A 26,086-nucleotide genomic window follows, 5' to 3' on the forward strand; every position below is an offset into this window, starting at 1 on the left:
ACACAGAGACAACAGCTGGCATTTGAATTCCCAGCCCCATTTGTTCCTGGAGTCCACCCGCCATCTTCTCTGTGGGTCCTACAAGAAAGTCCAGGGCCCTCTCAAGATTTTTTGAGTTGGGTTGAGTTGGGTTTTTCTTCCATGCAACCCAAAGGGTTCTAATCAATAAAATACTAAAACACATACTTCTATCAACTAGAAGAATCAATAGCCATAAATTACCACTTGAACATGACAAGACGTTCGACACAATTTTATTGCAATCATTCAGAATTTTAGTTCCAGAATGTTATTACTTTTCTTTCACATTATGTCAATTATTTAGGAATGTTATGTCCTATCTATTTGGGGAATTATTTTCTAACAACTGCATTAAACCTCATTTTCTCAGTAATTATTTGGACAGAACTGTAAATTTTAATTATCTCTTTGCTCCCCATTGTTTCATATGCTCAGTGCCACCCCTTTCTTTCATGCTATTGAATTGTATCCACAATTATTTTTTTCCAGGAGAGAAGAGTTTGCAGTGTACTCTCTGAGTCCTTGAAAATAGGTAAACACATTTATTGTCCCCTCACAATGAAACTATAATTTGTCTGGATATAGAATCCTAGTATTGAAGTTCTGTTTCCTCGGAACTTTGTAGCTGGTGCACAAACAGGTTCTAGCATTTTCATGTTCTAGATGAGAACGACCAGTGGGAGTGGACCTCCGTTCTTCTTTTAGGCCGTATATATATATGGCCAAAAACATGTATTTTTGTCTTTACTCTGGAAGCTTACAGGTCTTTTTAATCCTTTGAGTCATGAATTCCACGAGGATAGACGGATGTGTGTAGCGTGTGCCATTTCCCCGTTGTTTCTTCTTAGTGCACCCAGGATCCGAAGGCTTGAGTCTTTTCCATTTCAGAGGAAATTTTCTTCTCTTACTTCTTTAATTACATCTTCCTCCCACTCTCCTTTGGGACCCCAGTGGGGTGATATTTCTTCTCCGGGATTCTTACCATTTCCATCTCTCATTCTCTTTTTGCTCCAAGACTCTTCCCCGGCTTGACCTTCTAATTCACCGGTGTGGGCCTCAGCCATGTTACCCACAGCTGCTTCTGACTTCTATCATTTTAGCAATCATGATCTTTCATTTCAAAGATCTCTTTCTTGTTCTTTAATCCGCCATTTAAAAACCCATGGCCAGTCCTGTCTCATGGGCGCGATGTCCGTTGGCGTCTCTGTGGATGCCAATTAGAAACGTAAGACTCTTCTCTTTCCTGCCTTGATCCTGTGTTGTCAGGGGTTTGTCGACCACCAGGCCATTTTGGAAATGTCACTGAGAGGATTGAACTGCCCTGTGGGGCCACTTTTTCTGTGGAGAAGCGCATCTTTATCTGCGTCTGATGAAGTGGTCTCAAGTGGCCCTGGTGGCTGCTGCCCTGCTTTTCTCTCTAACTCAGGGGTTGACAATTTTCTCTGTCTATTTTCAGCCCACAAAGTCTGTCATATCCACGCAGCTCAGCCGTTCTGGCAGGAGAGCAGCCACAGACAGTGTGTCTGCCAGTGTGCGTGGCTGTGCGCTCGTGTAACTTTACACACACTGGCTGTGGGGTTTGGCCCCTGGGTCACAGGTTGGAATCTCGGCCCTCGCCCATGAGGGGAGCCCTTTGGGCGCATCCTCGGCTTTGCTGGAGTCACTGCTCTCACCTGCCATGTGGAGCCCTGACTAGAGGCTGCCCAGCAGTGGTGAAGGCCGCAGCCAGCTCCCACAGCACCCACCGTGTCCTCCTCTCTGCTGCCCACAGCAACTTTCTCCTCCAGCTGTTAAATGCCAAGTTCTCGGGGTCTGAGGATGACTTATGGGGGAATCAGTACCTATTTCTTCAACGGGTTCCTTCAACGCTTGGCTGCCTGCTCCAACTTTTCTGAGCAGCACACTTTCTGCATGAGCCCATCTCATCCAGGTTTTGCATTTCAGAATTTTCTCAGAATTTCTGATTCACCAATTCATCTTTTTCTGTTTTCCAATGCTGCTGTTTATTTTTATATTTTAAAATCATTTATGTGGGATTTGGGGAGAAAAAAGAGCTAAGACTGTGAGTTCAGACCATCATGTTGACCTGGAAGTCTCCTGGAAGTCTTTTTTTTATGTTAAAAAAAATAGCTTTGGGCTGGCCCCGTGGCCGAGTGGTTAAGTTTGCGCGCTCCGCTGCAGGCGGCCCAGTGTTTCGTTGGTTCCAATCCTGGGTGCGGACATGGCACTGCTCATCAAACCACGCTGAGGCAGCGTCCCACATGCCACAACTGGAACGACCCACAGCAAAGAATATACAACTATGTACTGGGGGGCTTTGGGGAGAAAAAGGAAAAAATAAAATCTTTAAAAAAAAATAGCTTTACTGAGGCATATTTTGCATATCATATAATCCACCCTTTTCAAGGGTACAATTCAACGATTTAAGCTATTTTACCAAATTGTGCGACCGTCACCATAGATCGGCTTTAGAACACTTTCGTCCCCTCCTGAAATGACTTCTGGCAGTTGATCTGTTGTGAGGATATACTAAGGCCTGGGGTGGGTCCACATCTCTTGGTTCATCGATCCACCCGTTGTTTTTGTGGTTGTACCACAGTGTCCTCACCACTGGTCTTTAAATACGTATTTCCACAGCTGGCAGGGAGAGCTGTCCCTCATTTTCCCTTCGTGTCCAATTTTCGTTTGCATTATCTCCTGCCGGGATCCCAGGGTCGACTCTGGAACAATGTTGCGGAGTTCTGTTGTTTTTAATCAGGACTTCAACTGGGATCGGGCCAAATGTTTGAAGCATTTTGGGAGACCCGGCAGGTTCACAGTGTTCAGACTTCCCGTCAATGGAGCACGTCCTTCCAGGAACCTGAACATTTTCTCAGGAGAGCTTATAGTTTTCTCTTCACACAAGTACTGAATATTTTTGGGGCAGTTATTTCTAAGCGTTACACGTCTTTTTTAATCTGTTGCCATTTTGAGTGGGATCTTTTTTCCCCATCATAGGTACTAACTGGTCATTGCTATAGGAAAACTATAGATTTTAAAATATTCGTCTAGAATCTCACCAATGTGCTAGACTGTCATCGGTCGTGGGCTGTTTTAGGCTTTTCTTTCTAGGCTGCTTCTCGCGGGTTCTCTGGTGTTTATCTGTGTGTCCTTGAAAGTGTTTCCACCTCGTTTCCAGCCATTATGCCTATTAGGTCTGTTTTATGCTTTGAAACATCCGCTAAAACTTCAGAAAATGGCAAGATGATAGTGCTGAGAGCAGCTTGCGTGGCTCGCGCCTGCCGCTAATGCCTCGGGCGCGTCTCTGGGGAGAAAGCCGTGCCGTGCTGGTCCCTCCGGAGAGTCCTAGTTTTGCAAGAGACTTTGTGGCCTTGTAGGGACTTCCTCCCGGGCATCCGTGGGGCGGGGGCGGCAGGCAGCCCGTCGGTGTGACTGTGTGTATCGAGGTGAGCCCCCTGGGTCGTGGCATCTGTCCGTGCCGGTGGCGGTTTGGTTCAGTCGGCTGAGAGTTCTTCCCTCAGGCTAGGAGGGTCCCATCTCCTTTCAGCTTCTCAGGGATCTCTGCGGATTATTGTTTCTCTCTCCTCAGTCTTTGACCTCCTGTGCTGTCGCCTCCTCCCCTCACTCCCTCACCCTCTGGACCCGGCTCCCACCCCATGGCCCACACTCCCGTCACTTGGAAGTCCCCAGTGACCTCAGGTCTCCAAAGGCCATAGGCGTCCTCAGACACCACACTGGGCGCTCAAATAACCAGTCTCATCCGCTTCTCGAAGCCTCTCTTTCCTCGTCCTGCTCTTCCTTGCGTTTCTCAGCCCTCCTCGGGCGTCTGCGCAGGCTCGTCTCCTTCCCCCTGGATGCTCACGCTGGAGTCTGTCAGGCCCCTGACAGGGCCCCGCTTCTACTCTCTCTCCACGCAGATCCCACTGATGCCGGGGGTCAGGAGCGTCCGCACGCGGGCGGGTCCGGGTTTGGATCTCCCACCGGCACTTCGCCTCTGAGCGTCTGTCCTGCGTGTGCATCTGCCCAGCTGACCCCTCCACGCGCACCTGTCAAAGGTCCCTCACACTCGAACTCCCCAAAGCATCACGGGATCGCTCCCCCTCCTCACCTGCCACCGCCCACACCTGTCCCCCCGGGCTCCATTCCACACCCGGGAAACCCCACGCTCACCCCACGCCCCCTCTGCCTGCCCTCCGGCCCCGCCCCTCGGATCCTCACTCAGCATCCCTCACACCGTCCACACCCCCGCCCTCCTGCCTCGGCTCCTCCACGCCCTTCTGCTTAGAGAGATATTTGAGAATTCTTACGGTTTGTATTTTCCTAAGAAAATGTCCCATTTCATTGAGAGTTCAAAATATGTTAACACAAAAGTATGTATTGTACCCTTACAATTGATGCATTTTTGTTTGTCTTCTTTCTCGCTTTTTGAAATACATTCTCCAGAGATTTATCTATTTTCTCACAGAGAACAAAACCCACAGCAATCATCAGATTAACTTTTTAGTACTTTTTCCTGCTTTTCTAATTCAGTAAGCTCTACTGTTTCCCTCGTTGGTTTTTCTTAGATTTGTCTTGTTTTCTCCAGATAATTTGTGCCAGTTTACATTCCCACTAACAATATATTTATTTAATTTTCTTTAGCATCGCGTTTAAAACATACCAGGCACCCGACAAATTTTAACTCACTGAATCCTCAGAAAAACCTCATTTTATAGATGAGGAAATTGAGGCTTAGAGAGATCAAGCAAGTTTCCTAAGTTTGTTAATTGATGAAACTGAAATACAGACCTAGACATTCTGGCCCCAGAACCCGTGCTCTTCACCAGCACCCTGAGCTGCCTGTTTCCACACACCCTTATCACCACAGAGTTGACAAATGTCTTAATCTTTGAAAATCTGGTAGAAAAAAAATCTCATTTTAGTTTAATTTTCATTTCCCTTACTATGAATAAAGTTGAGCATTTCTTCACATGTTTAAGAGACATGGTTTTCCCTTTCTGTGAACTATTCATTCATAACTCTTATCTATTTTTTCATTTTGGCTGTTGACCTTCTTATTGATTTATAGAAGCTCTTTACGTATGAAAGTAACTAGTTCCTTTTGTGATAGGAAATGCATACATCTTCCCACTCCTTTACATCTTTCAACTTTTTAAATGTTTTTTACAGTATATAATTTAAGAAATATTTATGTAGTCAAAATTTTCAATTTTTTTTATGTGTGTGTATGTGTGCCTGTTTCAATATACTCAGAAGGCATGCCCATCCTGAGATTTAAATAATTCTCTTATGTTTTCTTCTAGTACTTTTATAGTTCCATTTTTCTCATTAAATCTTTGATTCATCTGAAATTTTTTTTTGGCAAGATATAAGGGAGGGATTCAACTTTTTCTCAGACACCATTTATTGTGTAATTCATCTTTTCTTTTAATTAGATTTTCCTCCCTCATCATATAGTAAATTCCCACATGTCTTTCTGATTTTCTTTTTCTCCTGTTGATCTGTGTATGAATGTACTTGTGCCCCAATGTAAACATTATGATAATCTTAACGTATTCTACTATCTGGTAGGGCTCATTACTCATTACTCTTTTTCATGAGAGCTTTTCAATCAGTTTATTTGGTTCCTCAAAACATTCAGTTGATATTTTTTGTGAGTATAATTGACATCTTGATGTCATCTAGTCTTCCTATCCAAACACGTGGGATGTGTATACATATATTTGTCATCTTTTCCGTTTAGTTATATCTTAAAGATTTCTTTTTTTGATAGAGCTTGCACATTTCTTATGTTTATTTGTGTTTTAATATTCCTTTCATTATAGCTTCTAATGAATTTTATTTTAATATGTAAAAGCTATTGACTTTTATATACCAATTTTATGTCAACACCTTTGGTGAATTCTATCTTTATTTTGAACAATTTTTTTGTTCATTTTCTTGGAATTTCCAGATATATAATTCTGTCATCTGTAAACAGTAATAGTTTGATCTCTTCTCAATTTTTATATGTCTTATTTTTTATTCCTGTTTGATTGTGTTGGTGAGTATCTCTAGGATAATATTCAGTGATAATGACAATAGTAGACATCTTTGTCTTAACTTTAATGAGAGGATGGTTATAAGTATTTTTCTATTAAACATAATGCTGACCTTTGAGATGAGATAAATATATTTTATCACGTTAAGTATACATGCAGTCATTTTTGAGAGGTTTTAAAAATAAAATGTGGATGTTGAGTTTTTTATCAACAATCTAGCATAAACAGATGATCATATAATTTGTCTTTTGGCCTAATAATATGATGAATTATATTAATAAATTTCCTAATATTGAAGCATCCGTGCGTTTCTATACAGAGATGAATGATGTTTCTCTCTATTTTTCCTTGAATTTCCTAAAGATTTTGCTTTATGAATGTTGATGCTTTGTTTTTTGGTGCACAGGTGTTCACGGATGCTAGTCTTCAGTGTGATGCATCCTTTATCATTATAATGGGCTCTGCTTTTCTACCTTTAATGCTTTTTGTCCTGAACTCAATCTTATCTAATATTAAGATTCTAAGATTGAGATCCCTGTTTTATTTTTTTCTTCATTTTAATTTTTACCCCAACCTTCCTGAGTCACTTTGTTTTAGATGTGTTTCTTGTATGTGGCACAGATACAGGTTTCATTTTGCGATCTAATCTTAGAGTCATTTTGTTTTCTTTTTATGAATGAAAAGCACACTCTTTGAGACAGGCCATCAGTTATAAGCAGAGGGTTTGGGCAGACCCCCATTACTGTCTGGCATGGGCAGTTCTCCAGGAGTGGCCACCATGGAATTTATAGCCAGTGTTTTTTCCATCACTTTCTTTTATTAAGTTTATCTAATATAAGTATCATTATAGAGACATGTTAATAAAATAGGTTAGTTTTAATTCTGTCATGAGTTTTTAGTTATGTTTTTTGTTCAAACTTTAAACATCTTTTACTACACAGTCTATGTTTTCTTTGTTTTGTGTGTTCCTATTACTTTTGATAATTTAGAATGTGTATGTTTTGAGTAGTTACATTTCTTTTTACTAGGTAAAATTCACACGACAAAGTTAACCATTTTAAAGTGTATAATTCAGTAGTGGTTATGATTTTTAACTGCACATTTATAGATTGTTTATAGTCATTCTCCATTTGCTTTAGACCAGCAGTTCTCAAATTTTTGGGCCTGTTTACGTTTTTAAAAACCATCGAGGGCCCCAAAGAGCTGTGTTTCTGTGGACAGTGTCTATTGATAGTTACTGTATTAGAAACAAAAACTGAGAAATTTTGAAAATATAAATTATTTCATTTACAATCACAATGATAAACCCATTACATGTTAACATAAATAACATATTTTAATGAAATATAACTATATTTCTAAAACAAAGAAAAATTTAGTAAGAAGAATGGCATTGTTTTACATTTTTGTGAATCTCTTTAGAATTTGACTTAAGAAGACAGATGGATTCTCATATCTGCTTCTGCATTCAATCTGTTGTAATTTGTCGTTTGTTTTGAATTTTGAAGAAAACCTGGCTTAACACAAATGTGTAATTGGAAAAGGGAGGAGTATTTTAATAGCCTTTCAGGTAATTGTGGGGTCTCTTCTTTGGCAAGTGGTGGTGTGTTCAAGGTTGGTTGCATTGTGGAATCTGAAACCATATCAAAGAGCTTTTCGTACTCTGTTACATTATAATCTATTTGTCTGTTTTTCGTTTTGGTTGGATCTTTTATGTCTTTATGATTTTGTAACATCATGCATTGGTTATTTGGAAAATGACCCTGATTTATGCAGATATTCCAAATGTAGACACATTACATTTACATGTTATCCAAAAATCACGTTTGTTAAACCAAACCAAGGAGATGAAGGACTTACACACTGAAGCTACAAAGCATTGCTGAAGGAAGTTAAATGGAAAGACATCCCATGTTCATGGGTTGGAAGACTGAATATTTTTGAGATGTCAGCACTACCCAGAGCAATCTACAGTTTCAGCGCGATTCCTATCAAAATCCCAATGGCTTTTTTTTTTTCAGAAATAGAAAAATTCGTCTTAAAATCCATATGGAATCTAAAGGGAACCCAAATAGCCAAAAATAATTTTGAAAAAGAAGAACAAAGTTGGAGGGCTCACATTTCCTGATTTCAAAACATATTACTAAACTACAGTAATCAAAACAGTGTGGTACTGGCATAAAGAGGAACCGATCACTGTAACAGAACAGAGGAAGCCCAGAAATCAACCCTCATATATACGGTCAAGAGATCTTCAACAAGCGTGCTAAGACCACTCAATGGAGAAAAGAAAGTCTCTTCAACAAATGATGTTGGGAAAATGGATGTCCACATGAAAAAGGATGAAGTTAGACCCTTATCTTACACCATATACAAAAATTAACTCAAAAAGCATTAAAGACCTAAACATAAGGCCTAAAACTACAAAACTCCTAGAAGAAAACATAAGGGAAAAGCTTTGTGACGCTGGACTTAGCAATGGTTTCTTGGATACGATACCAAAAGCACAGGCAACAAATGCAAAAATAGACAGAGCCACGTTAAACTTAGAAAACTTTTGTGCATCAAAGGACACAATTCAGAGAGTTAAGAAAACAGCCTACAGAATGAGAGAAAATATTTGCAAATCATATGTCTGATTAGGGGTTAATATCCAGGATATATAAACAACTCCTGCAACTCAACGACAAAAAATCAAATAACCCAATTAAAAAATGGGCAAAGGACTCGAATAGATATTTCTCCAAAGATGATGTAAAAATATAAGTGGCCAACAGGCATATAAAAAGACACTCAACATCACTAATCATCAGAGAAATGCAAAGCAAAACCACAGTGAGATACCAGCACATGCTTGTTAAGATGGCTACTATTAAACAAAAAGAAAAAACAAATGTTGGCAAGGATGTAGAGAAATTAGAACTCTTGTGCACTGTCAGTGGGGTTGTAAAATGTTTCAACCACTGTGGAAATAGTATGGCAGTTTATCAAAAAATTAAAAACAGAACTATCATATGTTCCAGCAGTCCCACTTCTGGGTGTATATCCAAAATAATTGAAAGCAGGGTCTCAAAGAAATATTTGCATACCTATGTTTATAGCAGCACTATTCACAATAGCCAAGAGATAAAAGTAACCCAAATTTCCACTGATGGATGAATGGATAAGCAAAATGTGGCCTATAAACAACAGAAATTTATTTTTCCTGGATCTGGAGGCTGGAAGTCCAAGATCAGGGTCCCAGCGTGGTCACATTCTCTGGAGAGAATTCTCTTCCTGGATCATCTTCTCGCTGTGTCCTTACGTGGTGGAAGGGGTCACGGAGCTCTGTGGGGTCTCTTTTATAAGAGCACTAGTCCCATTCACGAGGGCCCCACCCTCACGACGTAAGCACCTCCCAAAGGCCCCCACCTACTAATACTGTCGATTTTGGGAGGCCAGGACTTCAGCATATGAATTGTGGGGGAGGGACACAAACATTTAGACCATAGCACATAGAATGTTAAGAAGATGTATATTCAAGTATCAGAACATAATAAAATTAATAATTTTTGCTGCTCATCAAGGACATTTTTTTTTTTTCCTGCAAGCACATGGCAGTGAATCACACAATACCTGCTGGTGTGGTTTGGTGTCACTGCCTCGATTGTGCTAAAGACTGGGCCGGTTTTGCCTGCCATTGCATTTGTACCATCAGTGCAAATGTCAACACAGTTGTTGCAGAATAAAAAATGAGATTCACGAAGTTGTTCCACAGTCTGAGTATTTCAGTACTGCTTGTGTTTGCTGCCAAGAAGTCACGGAAAGGATCTTCTGAGATGGTAAGTTGGTGCTGATGCAAGATCAACTCAAGCCAATAGCAAGGCCAGCCGTGGAGCGAGTGTTCCATGCGCAAGGCGCAAGGGCAGTTCTGCCCACGAACTGGGCATCAGTCTTCACGTCTGCAGTTAAGTGTTTATACCACGAGTTACTGTGTTGTTGGAAAGTGACAAAGCTGTGATTTCTTCTGCTGGCTTTTTAGCCAGCGCCCTTCAGCACTGCCGGCCGCTCACAGCTCTGCCCATCTCTCGGCTATTGTGCGGCTTCTCCAGCCCGTGGACGGGTAACTCCGGAAGATGCTTCAGTGGCTTTTTCATTTCTACTTTGAAAAACTGTATCAAACAATTTTTGGCTTTTCAAGCTCTCATCACGTCTACATTTAAAACCTTCCATTTCTTTTTCTTTAATCTCTGAGCGATTGGTCCCCAAATGATGCTGCACCTTACCTGATCCTGTAAGACTGTTTGAAAATGTTCTGTTGCACAAGACGCCATAGAGTAAAAGTAAACATTTATAAAGCTGAGGAAATAGCTCTCGTCATATCTTTGTTTCTTACTTACCCTTTCATCCAGGCTCCTCAGAGCACATTCCTCTCGTCATTTTCAGCATCTTTAGACATTGGTGGCACAGATGGCGCTGAGAAAGGGGCTCTCCTGCTCTTCCTTATGAACCAACAACCCGTCATTAAATCCAATAAAAATATATTATAAAGAAATTTTAATTTAAAAATAGAATATTATTAAATTCTAAAATAATGTTTTTGATAAAATTTAAAAATTTGGAAAATTTTCCAAAAAATTAAAATATTATTGCAAAACAAGACAATAACAAGAAACATATTTGAATTAAGGAAAAAGGAAAATCCTTTTAAGAACTGATTAGAATTGTCCAAAAATAGGGCAGTCGTCCTTGCGAGGAGTGAATTGCCCATCATCAGAGGTAATCAAGCATCAAATGGACAACAATAGGCTGGGATACTGTGGAGGAGACTCATCGCCCAGTGGGAACTTGGACTCAACGACTCTGAAGCCCTGGTGTCTGCCTTCTGTGCCACCATACGGCCACCCCTCCTAAGGTCTCCCCAGTGGCCCTCACCTCCAAGTCCACTGTCTGCCCCGCAGCTTTCTCACTACCCAGCCTTTCTGCAGTTCCAGAAGACTTGGAACACGTGCCCCATTTTGAAGCCCCCTCTCCCGAGCTTTGGTGACACCAACACTCTGGGTTCTTCCTCTGCCTCCCCTGCCGTTGAGCTCTGTCCCGTCCACCCCCCACCCCGAAGCTGGAGGCCTTGCTCAAGCGTGGTCCCCAGGCGTTCTCCTCCAGAGACCTCAGCTTCCCTCCGATTGGAGCTTTCTGAGTGGCTGCAAAGAAAGGAGAAGCCACGTCTTCACGGACTCTGAGATCCAGTCCAGAGATGAGGGCTGTCTCAGGGAGAGAGAAGCCCCCAGGGGGCACAGCTTCCAGCCGGAGGGGACAGGGCTGTAATGACAGTCAGCACCACGCCCGGTGGCAGTGCCCCTGGCGCCATCGCTGTGCACAGCCTTGCACACATCTCCCCTGTCAGCCCCTCAGCGGCCCAGAAGGTGAGCGCGCCCTCATCTTTGCAGAGCTGAGGAGCTGGGGCTCCAGGCGAGGAGGGGATTTGCCCCCGATCCCCCAGCTGGAAGGGGGCAGAGCTGGGACTTCACTGCGGGTGGTCTCCCTCAGAAGCCTGTGCTTTGGATGCGTAGACCCTGCAGAGCTGGGGAGGAAGCGGAATGCGTTCCAGGCTGAGGAAGCTGCAGTTGAGGCAGGAGGGCACAGCGTGATGAGGGAGTGGGCCCCACTCCGCTGGGGGTGAGGTGCTGGGCCCTGCTGGGGGGAACCAAAACAGAAGTTAGTGATCCCAGGGGACGGCCTCATGGCAGGTGGCAGAGGGGGTGAAGGGACACTGAGGGGCAAGCCCTGGGGACATGACCTGGGAGGTACACCTTTGGGGTTGGAATGACATCCTACTGGTTAACTGCTGCCGATTTGTGGGGAGTTCCTTCTCTTCTCCTGTCCCTCACCTGTGGGATGGGGCTCGCTATCCCCACCTCATCAGGCGGCCGTGGGAATGAAACGGCACGATGTGAGTGGAGGAGGCAGCCCATGGCTCGGGAGGGGCAGGCACAGGGCACAGGGCTTCTCTCCTCCCGCCTTGGAATGTTTTCCTCTCAGAACATGGTCTTCCTTTACAGGATCTGAGCACCCTGCATATAAATGACAGCCGACATGGGATTTCTCTTGCTTTAGCAGTGAGAAAAACAGGCTTCAATTACTCAGTGTGCGTTTCCATTCAAAATGCATGGTTGCTATAGCAAAGTTCAGCGACCCGGAACTTGGGCACACGTGCCGGACGTCAGACTCTGCCGGGACACGATGACAGCTCTGCTGTCGACAGACCCAAGAGGCTCCACGAGGGAGGCACATTCAGAGGCTGAATGAGGAAGTGGCGCCCGAAGCGCTGGGTTGCAGAACCACTGCATTCCCTCAGCCCAGCTGCCTCCTGGGAAAGGGACCCTTGGCATTCTGTCTTTCCTGATGTGTCCACTGCCCTTGACGTTTCCGCTGGCCCTGGCAGAGGGGCCCTGAAAAGAGAGGGCATTCAATAGTTTTTCTTAAAAGGAAGGAGCCAAAAGATAAAGGTTTGTTCTTGTCTTTGACCTACAGAGACTTTGAGACTAAAGAATACTTCTAACAACATGAAGGCAAGCTCTTATAGAACTAAAACGGGATTGATACTTTCAAAATCGCTGGTTAAGAATGAAAGCCCCAAATTACCATATTAATACGTGCAAAAAAATTTTAAGAAAAGAAAGAACACAAGAAATAAGCACAAAACCCAAAAAGCATAAAACAAAGGTCTAGCAGATCAAATATATTCATTTGGGTCATAAAAAAAAAGATAGGCTCACTGTCTTTACTAAAGAAAAAAGAGCTCTCAAATCGGGTTTAAAAATACTCCCCTATGAATCTGCCCACTCACCACCCACTGACGCATCCATCCACCCATCCATCCACCCACCCATCCATCCACCCACCCATCCATCCACCCATTCACCCATCCACCCACCCACCCATCCACCCATCCACCCACCCACCCATCCACCCATCCACCCACCCATCCATCCACCCATTCACCCATCCACCCACCCATCCATCCATCCATCCATCCTCCCACCCATCCATCCACCCATTCACCCATCCACCCACCCATCCATCCACCCACCCATCCTCCCATCCACCCATCCACCCACCCATCCACCCACCCATCCATCCACCCACCCACCCACCCATCCACCCACCCATCCATCCACCCACCCATCCATCCACCCATTCACCCATCCACCCACCCACCCATCCATCCACCCACCCACCCACCCATCCACCCACCCATCCATCCACCCACCCATCCTCCCATCCACCCATCCATCCATCCATCCATCTTTGAATCCTGAAGTGGACCCTGAAGCGGCCCTGTGAGCCAGCTCCAGCCCCACTCTACTGTGGTCTGAGGCAGTCCTGACTGCCCTGGGACCTGGCAGAAGACACACCTGTCCCTGCTCCTGGTAGCATGAATCTGTTCATCCATCCATGAATGAATCTATCAATTCCTCCATTAATCCACCCATTCATCCACGATCCATCCAATCATTTGTTAAAACACTTCCTGAGCATCCCTCTGTGCCAGGCCCCACAATTCAGAGAAGGTTCAGCTGTGGTTCTTACCCTTGAGTCTTTCAGAGTGTACTTCGTGAAGTCCAATCTGTAAACAGACTTATTAACAAGATGTAGTCAGTGTAGTGGGGGCCCGATGGAGGGCATGTCTGCTGGGGAATCAGGAGAGCTTCCCAGAAGAGGTGAATTGTGTAAGCTGGGCCTTAAGAGATGACTGAGCTCATCATTCAGTGGGGAAGAGGGCCTCCCAGTCACACGGAACAGAGGCATCCATACTGTTGGCATGGAGTGTGGAAAGACCCCGATGTGGACGTAGAGTACCAGAGCACAAGGCTGAAAAAGTTTGGGATGGGGGCAGATCCTGGGGGAGGGTCTCTGTGTTTTCAGCCTGAGTAGTTTGGGCTCCATCTTGTGGGCAGTGGGGAGCTCTAAAGTCTTTACACGGAGCGAGCTGATCACATTTGCCTCTTATAAACATTGCCGGGCCTGTGGCAGTGTGGAAGATGGAACAGAGGAGGCCAGTCTGGAGCCGAGAGGTAGGGGAGGTGGTTGCCATGGCCCAGGCGAGAGATGGTGGGGGCCTGGGTCGCAGCATGGCAGTGAGGGTCCCAAATCCTCAGCATGTTAGGAAGACACATCTGGCAAAGCCTGTGAGCATATGGGTCAGGTGGTTGCTATGGAAACATCAGAAGTCTCTCTTCCGACCTGTACAGGGTGGGCACGGAGCACAGCAACGTTTACCTTGGGTTTTATAGGCATGAAGGTGGAGCTGGGCTGCCTTAAATGAATATGGCCAATGAGATGTGTGTCACCGCTCTTCTCTGAGTGACACTTTGCCCAGAGAAGGCCATTGTGTCAGGGATGAGCAGAGATGGAGCAGCCCTTTTTATCCTGAGGGTGGGATGGGGAGGCCCAAGTTCATTAAAGCTGTTTAGGTCAATTACACCAGTGGGACAAATGACCTTACCTAAGTCTGCATTGCATCAGTCAGTTGTCAGCAGAAATGTGTGACAAGGATGGAGAGCAAAAGAGACTCTCAATTCCAGGGCAGGAGTATCCATTTCAGAGCACCTATTGCAACTTTATTTGATGGGTGAAAAAAATAGTAACAAAATAATGGTAATAGTGATGGTGATGATGATGGTGATTGTGATGATAGCGATGATGATGGTGGAGGTGATGCTGATGATGGTGATGATGGTGATCGTGATGATAGTGATGATGTTGGTGAGGGTGATGGTGGTGATGGTGGTGATGATGGTGATCGTGATGATAGCGATGATGTTGGTGAGGGTGATGGTGATGATGGTGGTGATGGTGATCATGATGAGAGTGATGATGATGGTGAAGGTGATGGTGATGATGGTGATGATGGTGATCGTGATGATAGTGATGATGTTGGTGAGGGTGGTGATGCTGATGGTGATGGCAACGATGGTGCTGCTGCTGACGGTAGTGATCATGGTGATGGGATGGTGCTGATGGTGATGGTGGCGATAGTCATGAGGTTGATGATAGTGATGGTGATGATGATAGCGATGATGCTGATAGTAGTGATGGTGATGATGGTGACAACGATGATGGTAATGATGATCATGATGATGATGACAATGAACATTTATATTGTGCCTACAATTTGCTAGTCAGTATTCTAAACACTTTATCTAAATTAACTTGTTTACTCTCATAAAGGCCTTCTGATGGGCTATTGTCATTCCCACTTTACATGTGGGGAACCTGCAGCACAGAGAGGCTAATGTGACTTGCCCAATTTACACAGTGCACTAGGGGTAGAGAAGGAGCTGGCACCACCCAGCATTCTCACTATGCAGCAGTTTATTTAGAAGGCAGAAAACGTTTTGGGAAAAAATGTTAGCCCTCAGGAAAGGATAAGAACCGGGGTTATTCCAAGTGGCTGGTGATTCTGCAGAGAAGTTGAGCCCAGATCTGTGCCTCGGCCGGTACCCCAGGCGTCGTGTGGAAGATGGGAGGGAGGGGCAGTGAGGATGGCGAAAGCTTAGAGAGTCAAGCTCCAAACCACCTACGCTCTGTGTGCTTCTAGGGGAAGAGAGGGAGCTTTCGGCTCAATACAAAGGCAATCCTTCTACCCCAAGGATCCGGGGCAAATAACCAAGGGGTCTGGTGAGCTTCCTACTTTCAGAGGTGAGCGAGTAGAGTTTAATGATCATGGTCTAAGGGGTGTGGCTTGGCAACTTCGGTGGTCCCTTTCAACTTTGGGATTCTGTTGTCTTTGTTTCCCGGATGGGGAAGCTGAGGGTCAGTGAGGTGACTTGTCCACAGACACACAGACAGTAAGACTTGGATGCCGTACCGGGACTCTTTCCATGTGGCCACTGCTCAGAGCTGGCAGATGGGAACACTTCTTCCTCACCCCTCATGTTTCCATGGGGAGGGACATCCTTTTGTGTAGCCCTTCTGGACCCAGGTGAAGCAGGGAGCAGTTGTTCTGCAGACTGCAAGGGCCTACCCGGCCCGACCTGGCCTCTGCCAGGATCTCAGGAACCAAGTGACTCATCAGGGAGGGCATCCAGGCAGGCCATGGGGTACAGAGGCACAGCCTTTGGGGTCAGATGCTGTGTGATGTTGGGCAGACCAATTAGCTGCCCTGAGCACGGCTTCCTCACCTGTAAAGCAGGACTGTCTTGAGGATGAGGCCCAGGTTGTGGGAGCTCATGGAGTGTTAGTTGAATGAATAAACGATGGCCCAGAGATGAGTCTGTACTGTAGTGCCCTGGCTGGGGAATTTCCCTCAAGGACTTTCTGCTCCTCTGAGGCCCCCTGGGGCATCACAGGCTGAGGGGCTGGAGAGTCCCTCCGTGCTCCTTCCTCAGAGAGTCTGAGCACCCTGGCTCTGCCCTGGGATGGGGCACCTGCGTGAGGGTCCCTGCTCCCCTCCTACACCCCTGCACCTGTATGGGGGGGGTCTCTGCTCCCCTCCCACACCCCTGCACCTGTATGGGGGGGGTCTCTGCTCCCCTCCTACACCCCTGCACCTGTATGGGGGGGGTCTCTGCTCCCCTCCTACACCCCTGCACCTGTATTGGGGGGGGGGTCTCTGCTCCCCTCCTACACCCCTGCACCTGTATGGGGGGGGGTCTCTGCTCCCCTCCCACACCCCTGCACCTGTATGGGGGGGGTCTCTGCTCCCCTCCCACACCCCTGCATCTGGGTGAGGGTCTCTGCTCCCCTCCCACACCCCTGCTCCTGCGTGAGGGTCTCTGCTCCCCTCCCGCACCCCTGCACCTGCATGCAGGGTCTCTGTTACCCTCCCACACCCCTGCTCCTGCGTGAGGGTCTCTGCTCCCCTCCCACACCCCTGCTCCTGCGTGAGGGTCTCTGCTCCCCTCCCACACCCCTGCTCCTGCGTGAGGGTCTCTGCTCCCCTCCCACACCCCTGCTCCTGCGTAAGGGTCTCTGCTCCCTTCTCCTCCCCCGCCAGCCCCGTCCACCGTTTCTCGTTGCAGCTGTCCATCCTTCACATTTCCTGGCTCCCTGTTCATCTAAACAGCTGGTGCTATTTGTTCTGGGTGATTTCCCTTATTTATTGCCACATTTTCGGGAGGCACATAACTCTGTCTTCCAACCATTTTACTGCGGCCTCTTTAAATTGAAACAATTGATCAGGCCTCTGCTTTTCTCCCTTTTGTTCCTGTCCCTCCTCCCAGCTGCCCACCCCACCCCTTCTCTTTCAAGCAGCAATTAAATTTAAATCCATTTTCTCTGAAGAAAATAATTAATCACAGCCCCAGGCCCAGCAGTGCCCCAGAGTCAAGGGGACGTCGCTGGACGCACGGGGCTGGACAGAAGGGCAGCTGGCTCTGCTCCTTCGTGGGGCCTGAGGCCCCGGCCCAGCTCAGGCCCAGGGCAGATTCTGAGCAGGATGGACAGAGGCTGCATAGGTCTCAGGGAGTGTGGCCAGTGTGGAATGTGATCACAGCGGGCTGGGGGTCAGGGCAGGATGTGCAGGTTGTGCACTGGCTTTAGAGATGAGCTTGAGATTGTTGCCTTAACAAGTCTCAGGGTTCCCTGTGAAAACTTCCCGGGGTGTCTGAGTTCCAGGCAAAGCCCTGACAGAGGGCACGAGCGAGCCTTTGGCATAAGGACAGTGAGGGTCTTGTCACTGCTGGTCTTTCCCTCTTTGTTTCCGCTACGAGGAAGCCGAGGGCCAGATTTACAGCTGGGGTTGAAGAACTGCTCCTGAGCCCGAGTCACCCTGTCGCCCGCTCTGCCTGCATCCCCTCCCTCAGCTGCCATCACGGGTGCAGTCACTGACCTTCGCCGAGTACCCCCGAGTCCATGAGCCCGCTCTCACCTGCCGGGAGCCCCAGCGAGCTGGTGAACCCTCAGACTGCTGTGTTTAAAAAGGAGGCCGTGATGTCGTGCGTGTCACTCCTGTTTGGAGACCCCTGAGAGATGTGCTGTAAACCTGCCAGCTCCATATGGCCAAGGAGACGGGGCCCCGAGAGGGGAGATGCTGGCTCTGAAGAGCCAGGACTGAAGGCCCAACAGGCTCCTGGGTCCCGGCAGGTGGGGGGCCCAGCTGGGGTCTGCCCGCCGCCCTGTGAGGCCGAGCAGGGTGCCCCTCCCTCCTCCTGCCTGCAGAGAGGCAGGCGCTGGCTTCCAGGCTCTTCCTAAGGAGCTCTCGTCTGGTCCTCCGAGGGTAACCCCGGAGGAAGCAGGCTCGGCACCTGTCCACAGGAAGTTACATCAGCCTCTGACGAGGCCCCGGGATGTCTACTTTGCCCTTTGCAGAACAGAGACAGGAGGAAATTCTTAATGTGGACCCGTGAGCAGAGCACACCTTTGAGGCTGACCCCGCACAGGGAGAGCCCCTCCTCTCCCCGCCTCCCATTGCCCACTCCTGCATCCCAGATTCGGTCTGTTCATTCGCTGGAGATGGGCGGCCCAGGAGGCTGCCCCGGCCCCGGGAGCTGCCGCAGCCCTGGTCGGCAGGAGGACAGGAACCGGCGGCAAAAGGCAGTTCTCGAGGGTGAGCACGGGGCACAGGAGTCAGCTCACCAGTCCCATTCCACAGGGAGGAAACAGGCTCAGAGAGGTTGGTAACACACTCAAGGGCGCGGAGCCCAAAGTGCCCAAACCAGATCTGACGTGAGGTGTGGTCTCCTTTCCCTCCCACCCCTGCCAAGGCCTGGGTGCCCACGAGAGCACGCCTGGCGACAGCAGCCCCAGGGGCTCCCCAGAGAGGCTCTTGAGAAGCACCTGTGAGCAACACCTGGGAGACCCTGACTCTGGCCGCGTGGTGCCGCTGCTCTGAAGGCCCCTTCCCAGCAGTGCCGCTACCCGCCACCCCAAGGCCACCATGGAGCTGAAGCCGTCCCGGGCGCGTAGCACACAGGCCCCCGACATGGAGGACGGCACCGTGTGTGTGCCTTCTGTGCAGCTGGCTCCTTTCACTCTCTGTGGCGGAGACGGCTGTGTTGTTGCAGGTACCGGCCGCGGGTCCCCTTACTGCCGACTCCCCCCCACTGCATGGACTGTGACTGGGTTTATCCAGTCCCCTGTTGGGGGGCAGCTGGATTGTTTCCCGTTTCTCGCTGTTATGAGAATTTGCTCTGGAGATCGTATGGCGTGGAATTGCTGGTTCATACGGTAAACGCCTGCTTAACTCTAGCGTATACTGCCGAGCCGTTTTCCAGAATGGTTTCACCGTTTACATCCCCGCCAGCAGTGGAGGAGAGTCTGGCCGTCCCACCTCCTCCCCGACACTCCCCACTGTCAGCCTTTTCATGGTTAACCCTTCTGGTGCCTGTGAAATGGTATCTCGTGTGGTTGTGATGCCCCTTCCCGGGGGACTAAGGAGCGTGAGCACTTCATGTGTCCTTATTGGCTCTGAGTCTCTCCATTGTTGTGAGTTGCCTATTCAAGTGTTTTGCCCATTTTCAATTGGTTATCTTTGTATTATTGATTTATGGCAGTTCTTTATATATTATGCTTTTGAGTTTCTTGTCAGATATGTGTCTTGTGTATTTTTCTTAACTCGTGGGTTGCTTTTCATTAATGATGTCTTTGTGATGAGCAGAAGTTTTAAATTTTGATGAAGTTAAATTTATATCTTTCTTGTGTGATTGCTTCTTTGTGTCCTCTCTGAAAAATATTTGTCTACCCCCATATTGTGAAGCTATCTTCCCTTATTTTCCTCTAGAAGATTAATTGTTCTACCTTTCACCTTTTGGTCAATAAGGCACCTTGAATTCATACTTGTGTCTGGTATGAGAGGGGTTGCAGTCTATTTCACGCACACAGCTGGCTGGTTGGCCTGCTTACGTTTGGGGAAAAGTCTTTCCCTTGCCGATTTCCTTCATCTACTCAATCTCCCTGGTGCCTCAGTTGACTGTACACGTGCATCTGTTTCTGGATTCTGTTCTATTTCATTGATCTATTTGTCTGTCTTTGCACTAATATCATACCATCTTAATTATTGAAGCTTTATCGTAAATCTTGAAATCAGAACGTGTTCTCCAACCTTATGCTCTTTTTCCAAGCTTTTCTTGGGTATTCTAGGCCTTTTCCATTCCCAGATTAAATTTAGAATTAGCTTTGCAATTTCTCTGAGAAGCCTGCTGAGATCTTATTGGGGTTGGATGGACTCTGTAGGCTAGTTTAGGGTGAATAGACATCCTGACAATATTGTATTTTCTAATCTGGGAATGTAGCTTACTTATGCATGTCTTTGCACAAGTTACTTCCCCTCAGCACGTTTTATAGTTTATAGCACAGAGGGCTGGCTTATCTTTCATTAGGTGGATTCTTAGGCATTTGATGTGTTTTGATCCTGTTATAAGTGGTATTTAAAATTTTCACTTTCCAATTGTTCATTACTAATATATAGAAATAAGATTAATTTTTGTATATTGACTTTATATTTTGCAATTTTGCTAAATTTGCTTGTTAATTTTAATAGTTTTTGTTGTAGATTCCTTAGGATTTCTGTACACACAGTCATGTCTGCCCATAAAGACAATTTTACTTCTTCCTGTTCACTCTTTTTGCCTTTTCTTTCTTTCTTTTTCTCACCTCACTGCACCAACCAGCAACCAACCCCCCCCCCCCCCCCGCCCCTGCCTGTCCGGTAGTGCCGAGTGGAAGGAGTGCAGAAGGACGTTTGCCTCGTTTCTAATCTTATGGTGAAAATGCTCAATATTTCATCACTAAGTGTGATGTTAGCCTTAGGGTTTTTTTGTAGATACTCTTTATTAGGTTGAGGAAGTTTCTTCTATTCCAGTTTGCTGAGAACTTTCTTTTCAATCGTGAATGGGTGTCGAATTTCATCACTTGCTTTCTCTGAATCTATTGAGATGATATTTTTCTCCTTTATTCTGTTCATTTGGTGAATAACATTGAGTTTTAAATGTTAAACCAACCTTGCACCTTAGACAAATTCCACTTGTTTATTACACACACACACACAAACACACATACACACACACACACAGAGGTGTTTTTCCAAAGATTGGCACCTGAGCTAACATCTTTTGCCAATCTTCTTCTTCCTTTTTTTTTCTTCTTCTTCTTCTCCCCAAAGCCCCCCAGTACATAGTTGTATATTCTAGTTGTGGGTCCTTCTGGCTGTGCTGTGTGGGATGCTGCCTCAGCATGGCTTGATGAGAGGTGCCATGTCTGCGCCCAGGATCTGAACTGGTGAAACCCTGGGCCGCCGAAGCGGAGGGCGTGAACTTAACCACTTGGCTCCGGGGTCAGTTCTTCACACAGTGGTTTTGATTTGCTAATACTTTATTGAGAATTTTTTTTTTTTTTTTTTTAAAGATTGGCACCTGGGCTAACAGCTGTTGCCAATCTTTTTTTTTTTTTTCTGCTTTATTTCCCAAACCCCCGCCCTGATACATAGTTGTATATCTTAGTTGCAGGTCCTTCTACTTGTGGGATGTGGGACGCTGCCTCAACGTGGCCTGACGAGCGGTGCCATGTCTGCGCCCAGGATCCGAACCCTGGGCCGCCGCAGCAGAGCGCGCGAACTTAACCACTCGGCCACGGAGCCGGCCCCAAGAAAATTTTTATTTCATTTTATTTTTTATTTTTTAATTGCAGTAACATTGGATTATAACATTATATAGCTTTCGGATGTACATCGTAATATATTTCGAATTCTGTGTAGATTATATCAAGTTCACCACCCAAAAACTAATTATAGTCCATCCCCTCACACATGAGCCGAAACACTCCTTGTGCCCTCCCCACCCCCTTCCCTTATGGTAACCACCAATCCAATCTCCATTGCTACGTGTTTGTTGTTGTTTTTATCTTCTACTAATGAGTGAGATCATATTGTATCTGACTTTCTCCCTCTGACTTATTTCACTCAGCATAATACCCTAAAGGTCCATCCATGTTGTCATAAATGGCCAGATTTCATCATTTCTCATGGCTGAGTAGTATTCCATTGTGTATAAACAGTACATCTTCTTTATCCATTCGTCCCTTGATGGGCACCTAGGTTGCTTCCATGTCTTGGCTATTGTGTATAAGGCTGCAATGAACACAGGGGTGCATGTATCTTTATGCCTTTGTGTTTTCAAGTTCTTTGGATAAATACCCAGCAGTGGGATAGCTGGATCATATGGTAGTTCTATTCTTAATTTTCTGAGGATTCTCCATACTGCTTTCCATGGTGGCTGCACCAGTTTGCACTCCCACCAGCAGTGTACGAGGGTTCCCTTTTCTCCACATCCTCTCCAACACCCGTTGTTTCCTGTCTTGTTAATTATAACCATTCTGACCAGAGTGAGGTGATACCTCATTGTTGTTTTGATTTGCATTTCCCTGATAGCTAATGATGTTGAGCATCTTTTCATATGCCTGTTGGCCATCCGTATATCTTCTTTGGAGAAATCTCTGTTCAGATCCTTTGCCCATTTTTTAATTGGATTGTTGGTTTTTTTTGTTGTTGAGATGAATGAGTTCTTTGTATATTTTGGATATTAACCCCTTATCTGATATATGGTTTGCAAATATCTTCTCCCAATTGTTAGGCTGTCTTTTCGTTTTGTTGATGGTTTCCTTTGCTGTGCAGAAGCTTTTTAGTTTGATGTAGTCTGAAAATTTTTATATCTATGATTTTAAGAGGTATTGTGTGTAATTTTGTTTTTCTTTTATACACTCTGACAATCTTGCTGCTGATTGGACTGTTTACTACATTTACGTTTAAATAAGTTACTGATAAAGTTGAGTTTAGATCTACTTTCTTGCTATTCCTTTTCTATTTGTACCATCAGTTCCCTGATTCTTTACTGCTTTCTCTTGAATTAACTGAGCATTTTTAAGTGTTCATTGTGTGTCTTCTCCTGGCCTTTTCATACCTCTTCTCTTGAAAGTGGTTGCTCTTGGTATTACAACACGAATCGATAATGACCAAGTCTACCTTGCATCACTGTTACACCACTTCAAGCACAATATAGTCGTGTGTTGCTTTACAATGGGGATACCTTCTAAGAAATGTGTCATTAGGCCATTTTGTCATTACACAAACACCATAGTATACTTACACAAACCTAGATGGTGTAGCCTATTACACACCTAGGCTATGTGGTTCTAATTTCATGGGACCACCGTCATATATGTGGTCTGTCATTGACTGAAATGTTGTTAGGCAGCACATGACTGAATAAGAATGTTATGACACTATAATTCCCTTTAACTCCTCATACCCTTTGTGCTATTATTGTCAAGTTTATTTCTACATGTTATAGATCCCATAGTGTGAGAATATTGTTGCTTTAAACAGCCAATAATCTCTGTTCATTCATTCTGATCATATTTTCCTCTAAACTAGTTAACGAATCTACAATAAAAATTTAAGGTGGTTGTGTGCTAATTCCAACAACATCCGTGCATCTCCTTCTGTTGACTGTTTTTTCTCTTGATTGTTGGTCACATTTTCAGCCAAGAGTCCAGCTGAGCTCGGGCTGGCCTCACCTCGAATTAGTTTTAGTTCATCTCTAGTTTCAAATGCACTGAGGGTGGGGTCGGGTCCTTTCCTTCTGCAGACCCCAGGAGGCTATGTTGATCTCTCTTTGCCCTCAGCCCCAAGCTCCAGTTTCTGTTGCAGCCTCCACGGTGGGGCTGATCTCTGCAGTGTGTCAGGAGTTGAGCTCATTGAGGGGGTTCAGTTACAGCTCTGAGTAGTTTCAGTTCACCCATGGATTCAACTGTTTTCAGGATAAAGACAGACACCCTTTCATCCCCAGCAGGGCCCTAGAATCTAAACACCACCAAACTTCAAGATCTCTCTCTGCCTTCCAACCTCACCCCCACCTGCCTCTGACTTAGCATTGTCAGGTGATGGGGACTATTTTTACGTTTGGGGCTTTTTCAAATTCCAGTCTGTCCTTCAAGCCCACAGGGCTTAAAAAATTTGGCTGCTTTATCTTTGAGCTTGAAGTCTCTTTGCCTCTGTAGGCAGAGGAGTGGGTCTCAGACTCGGTGACCACCCTGGATATGCCGGCAGACGTTGGTCTTTGCTCACCTAAGAAGGCCTTGTCTTTCTCTGGAATTTGTTTCATTTAGACTTTTTTTTGCATTTATAGCTCTTTGAAGGCTTATAAAGTGTAATTATGTACTTTATGTGGTGTTTTCTTGCTGTCATGGTGGAGTAGTGATCTTTATCTTCTACATCCTAACTAGAAGCACAACTTCACTGCAAACACAGTTTTTGGTGCATTGCTGGAAAATGCGAGACTTCACTAAGGGAAAAAGTAGGAGAAAAAAGACTCTGAGCATTAACGGAGGGTGAGTGTCAGCACTGTCCCTGCGGGAAACATTCCAGGGTGTGTGCTTCTGGGGGCCTGTGATCTGGGGAGTCCTTGAGTCGCCAGCAAGATCAAGGAGCTGACCCAATTTCCATAATAGTAATGATAGCAGTGCTATTTTCCTTTATTATTTTATTCAGTGCTCGTGGCTCCCTGTGAGAAGAGCATGCTGAGTCTGGATCGCGTCCACTTTACAGATGAGGACAGTGAGGCACAGAGGGGAACGTGTGCAAAGGCACGTAGCTGAATGGGGGCAGAAGCTACATGAAAATTTGGAGTCCTTGGGTCCTGCAGCAGCCTCTTTCCTCCAGGGAGCGCTGTGCATATGTGTCCTGGGGCAGCCCCATCGCAGAGCCCTGAGTTCCTGGAGGCACCACTGGAAAGAAAGCCAGACTGAGGACCCAGGAGATGGCATTGTCTTCTGAGCCCTGCAGACAGGAAACATCCCAAAGGAGATGCCGGAAGTATTTTTTCTCTGCGGCCAAATTCAGTCCTGGTTCTGTATGGACTCGTTGACCCATCTGGGGCAGATGGAGAAGCTGTCATGGTGAGCTGAGGCAGGGGTCAGGGCCAGCTGCAGCTCCATCATTACTCCAGCCAAGGCAGGGCCCTCAGGAGAGACTGCTTTCTCTGAGCGTTCAGATACAGCGGTGGGGCTGAGTCTCTGTCTGGGAGGGGAGCTCAGGTGGCTAATGAACCTTCTGTCCATTTGCCATCAGGGTGAAATGGGAAGGGAGCTCCGACAGAGCCAATGGGAGGCAGAAATCTGGCCCTGGGGGAGAATCTGGAGAAGCAGGACCTGAGGCAAGAGAATGTCTTCTCCCTCTGCACCAGCCCACGAGTCTGATTTATTTCTGCAGAAACGCATTCGAGGGACGAGATGTACCAAACGAGCAAGCAATAAGAATGCAGAGATTTGGGGCTGACCTGCACTCACAAAGAGCCTGCGTTCTGAATAGCCCTTCTGTTCAGTGTGGCCGTGATGAAAGAGAGAGTTGGCAGCAGACGCCCAGAAAGGGCTGTGACTAAGTGTCCATTCTAAGTGGAGCATTTTAATCGAAAATCGATGTAATTTATTTGAATAAAAATGTGTGTTCTTGCACAACCCTGCTCTCTCCCCAGCCTTTCCATATTAATAGATCATTAATACTCCATGAATGGGTAATCGTCTTCCTGGAAAACAAATGCAAGGGTGTAAAAGGAAAATTACGGTTGTTTAAACTTAAAGAAAGTGATAGTCGGGGAAGGAGAGCTGTGTGCACAAAAGCAGCCAGCTCCCGGCGTTGCGGGCTTTGGGAGCGGGGAGGCTGGCAGAGCGGCTCCCAGGATGCATGGTGAGTGTGGCCTGTGTCTCGAGAGCCGGATGCTCCCCCTGGCTGCAGAGGGCGCTCCAGGACCCCTGTGGCTGGGGGCTGCCCACAGGGCTGGGTGTGGTGTGCACCAGGGCAGGTCCAGGCCAGCTGGTCCGGGTGGGCAGGCTCACCAGGAAGGGCATCTGGGATGGGCGCGTTAGCACAGACCAGGTGTCTGGAGGGCGTCTGGGCGAAACCCACACTTTCTTGGATTCCTGACCCCTGTAGGGTGGGCTCCGTGGGTCCAAATGTGTTTCCCTGGTCTTCGGACCTTACGGTGGGAGAGGACTCTGGCCTTGGGCCCTAATACCCCCCTCACCTCTTGCCAGAAGACCTCCCTGACTCCAGC

General features: G+C 46.5%; 1 long non-coding RNA gene across 1 annotated transcript in view; it reads left to right on the forward strand.

The window, feature by feature from the left end:
- The window catches only part of LOC138921205 (uncharacterized), a 37,415-nt gene extending 11,942 nt beyond the window's left edge, over positions 1-25,473 (forward strand). Inside the window, exons 2-4 of the long non-coding RNA XR_011433581.1 lie at positions 511-553; positions 24,526-24,932; positions 25,246-25,473. This is a non-coding gene — a long non-coding RNA (uncharacterized lncRNA). The remainder of the gene's footprint in view (positions 1-510; positions 554-24,525; positions 24,933-25,245) is intronic.
- The last annotated feature ends 613 nt before the right edge of the window (positions 25,474-26,086 follow it).

This window comes from Equus caballus, chromosome 28 (genome assembly GCF_041296265.1).
Source record: "Equus caballus isolate H_3958 breed thoroughbred chromosome 28, TB-T2T, whole genome shotgun sequence".
NCBI classification, from domain to species: Eukaryota; Metazoa; Chordata; class Mammalia; order Perissodactyla; family Equidae; genus Equus; species Equus caballus.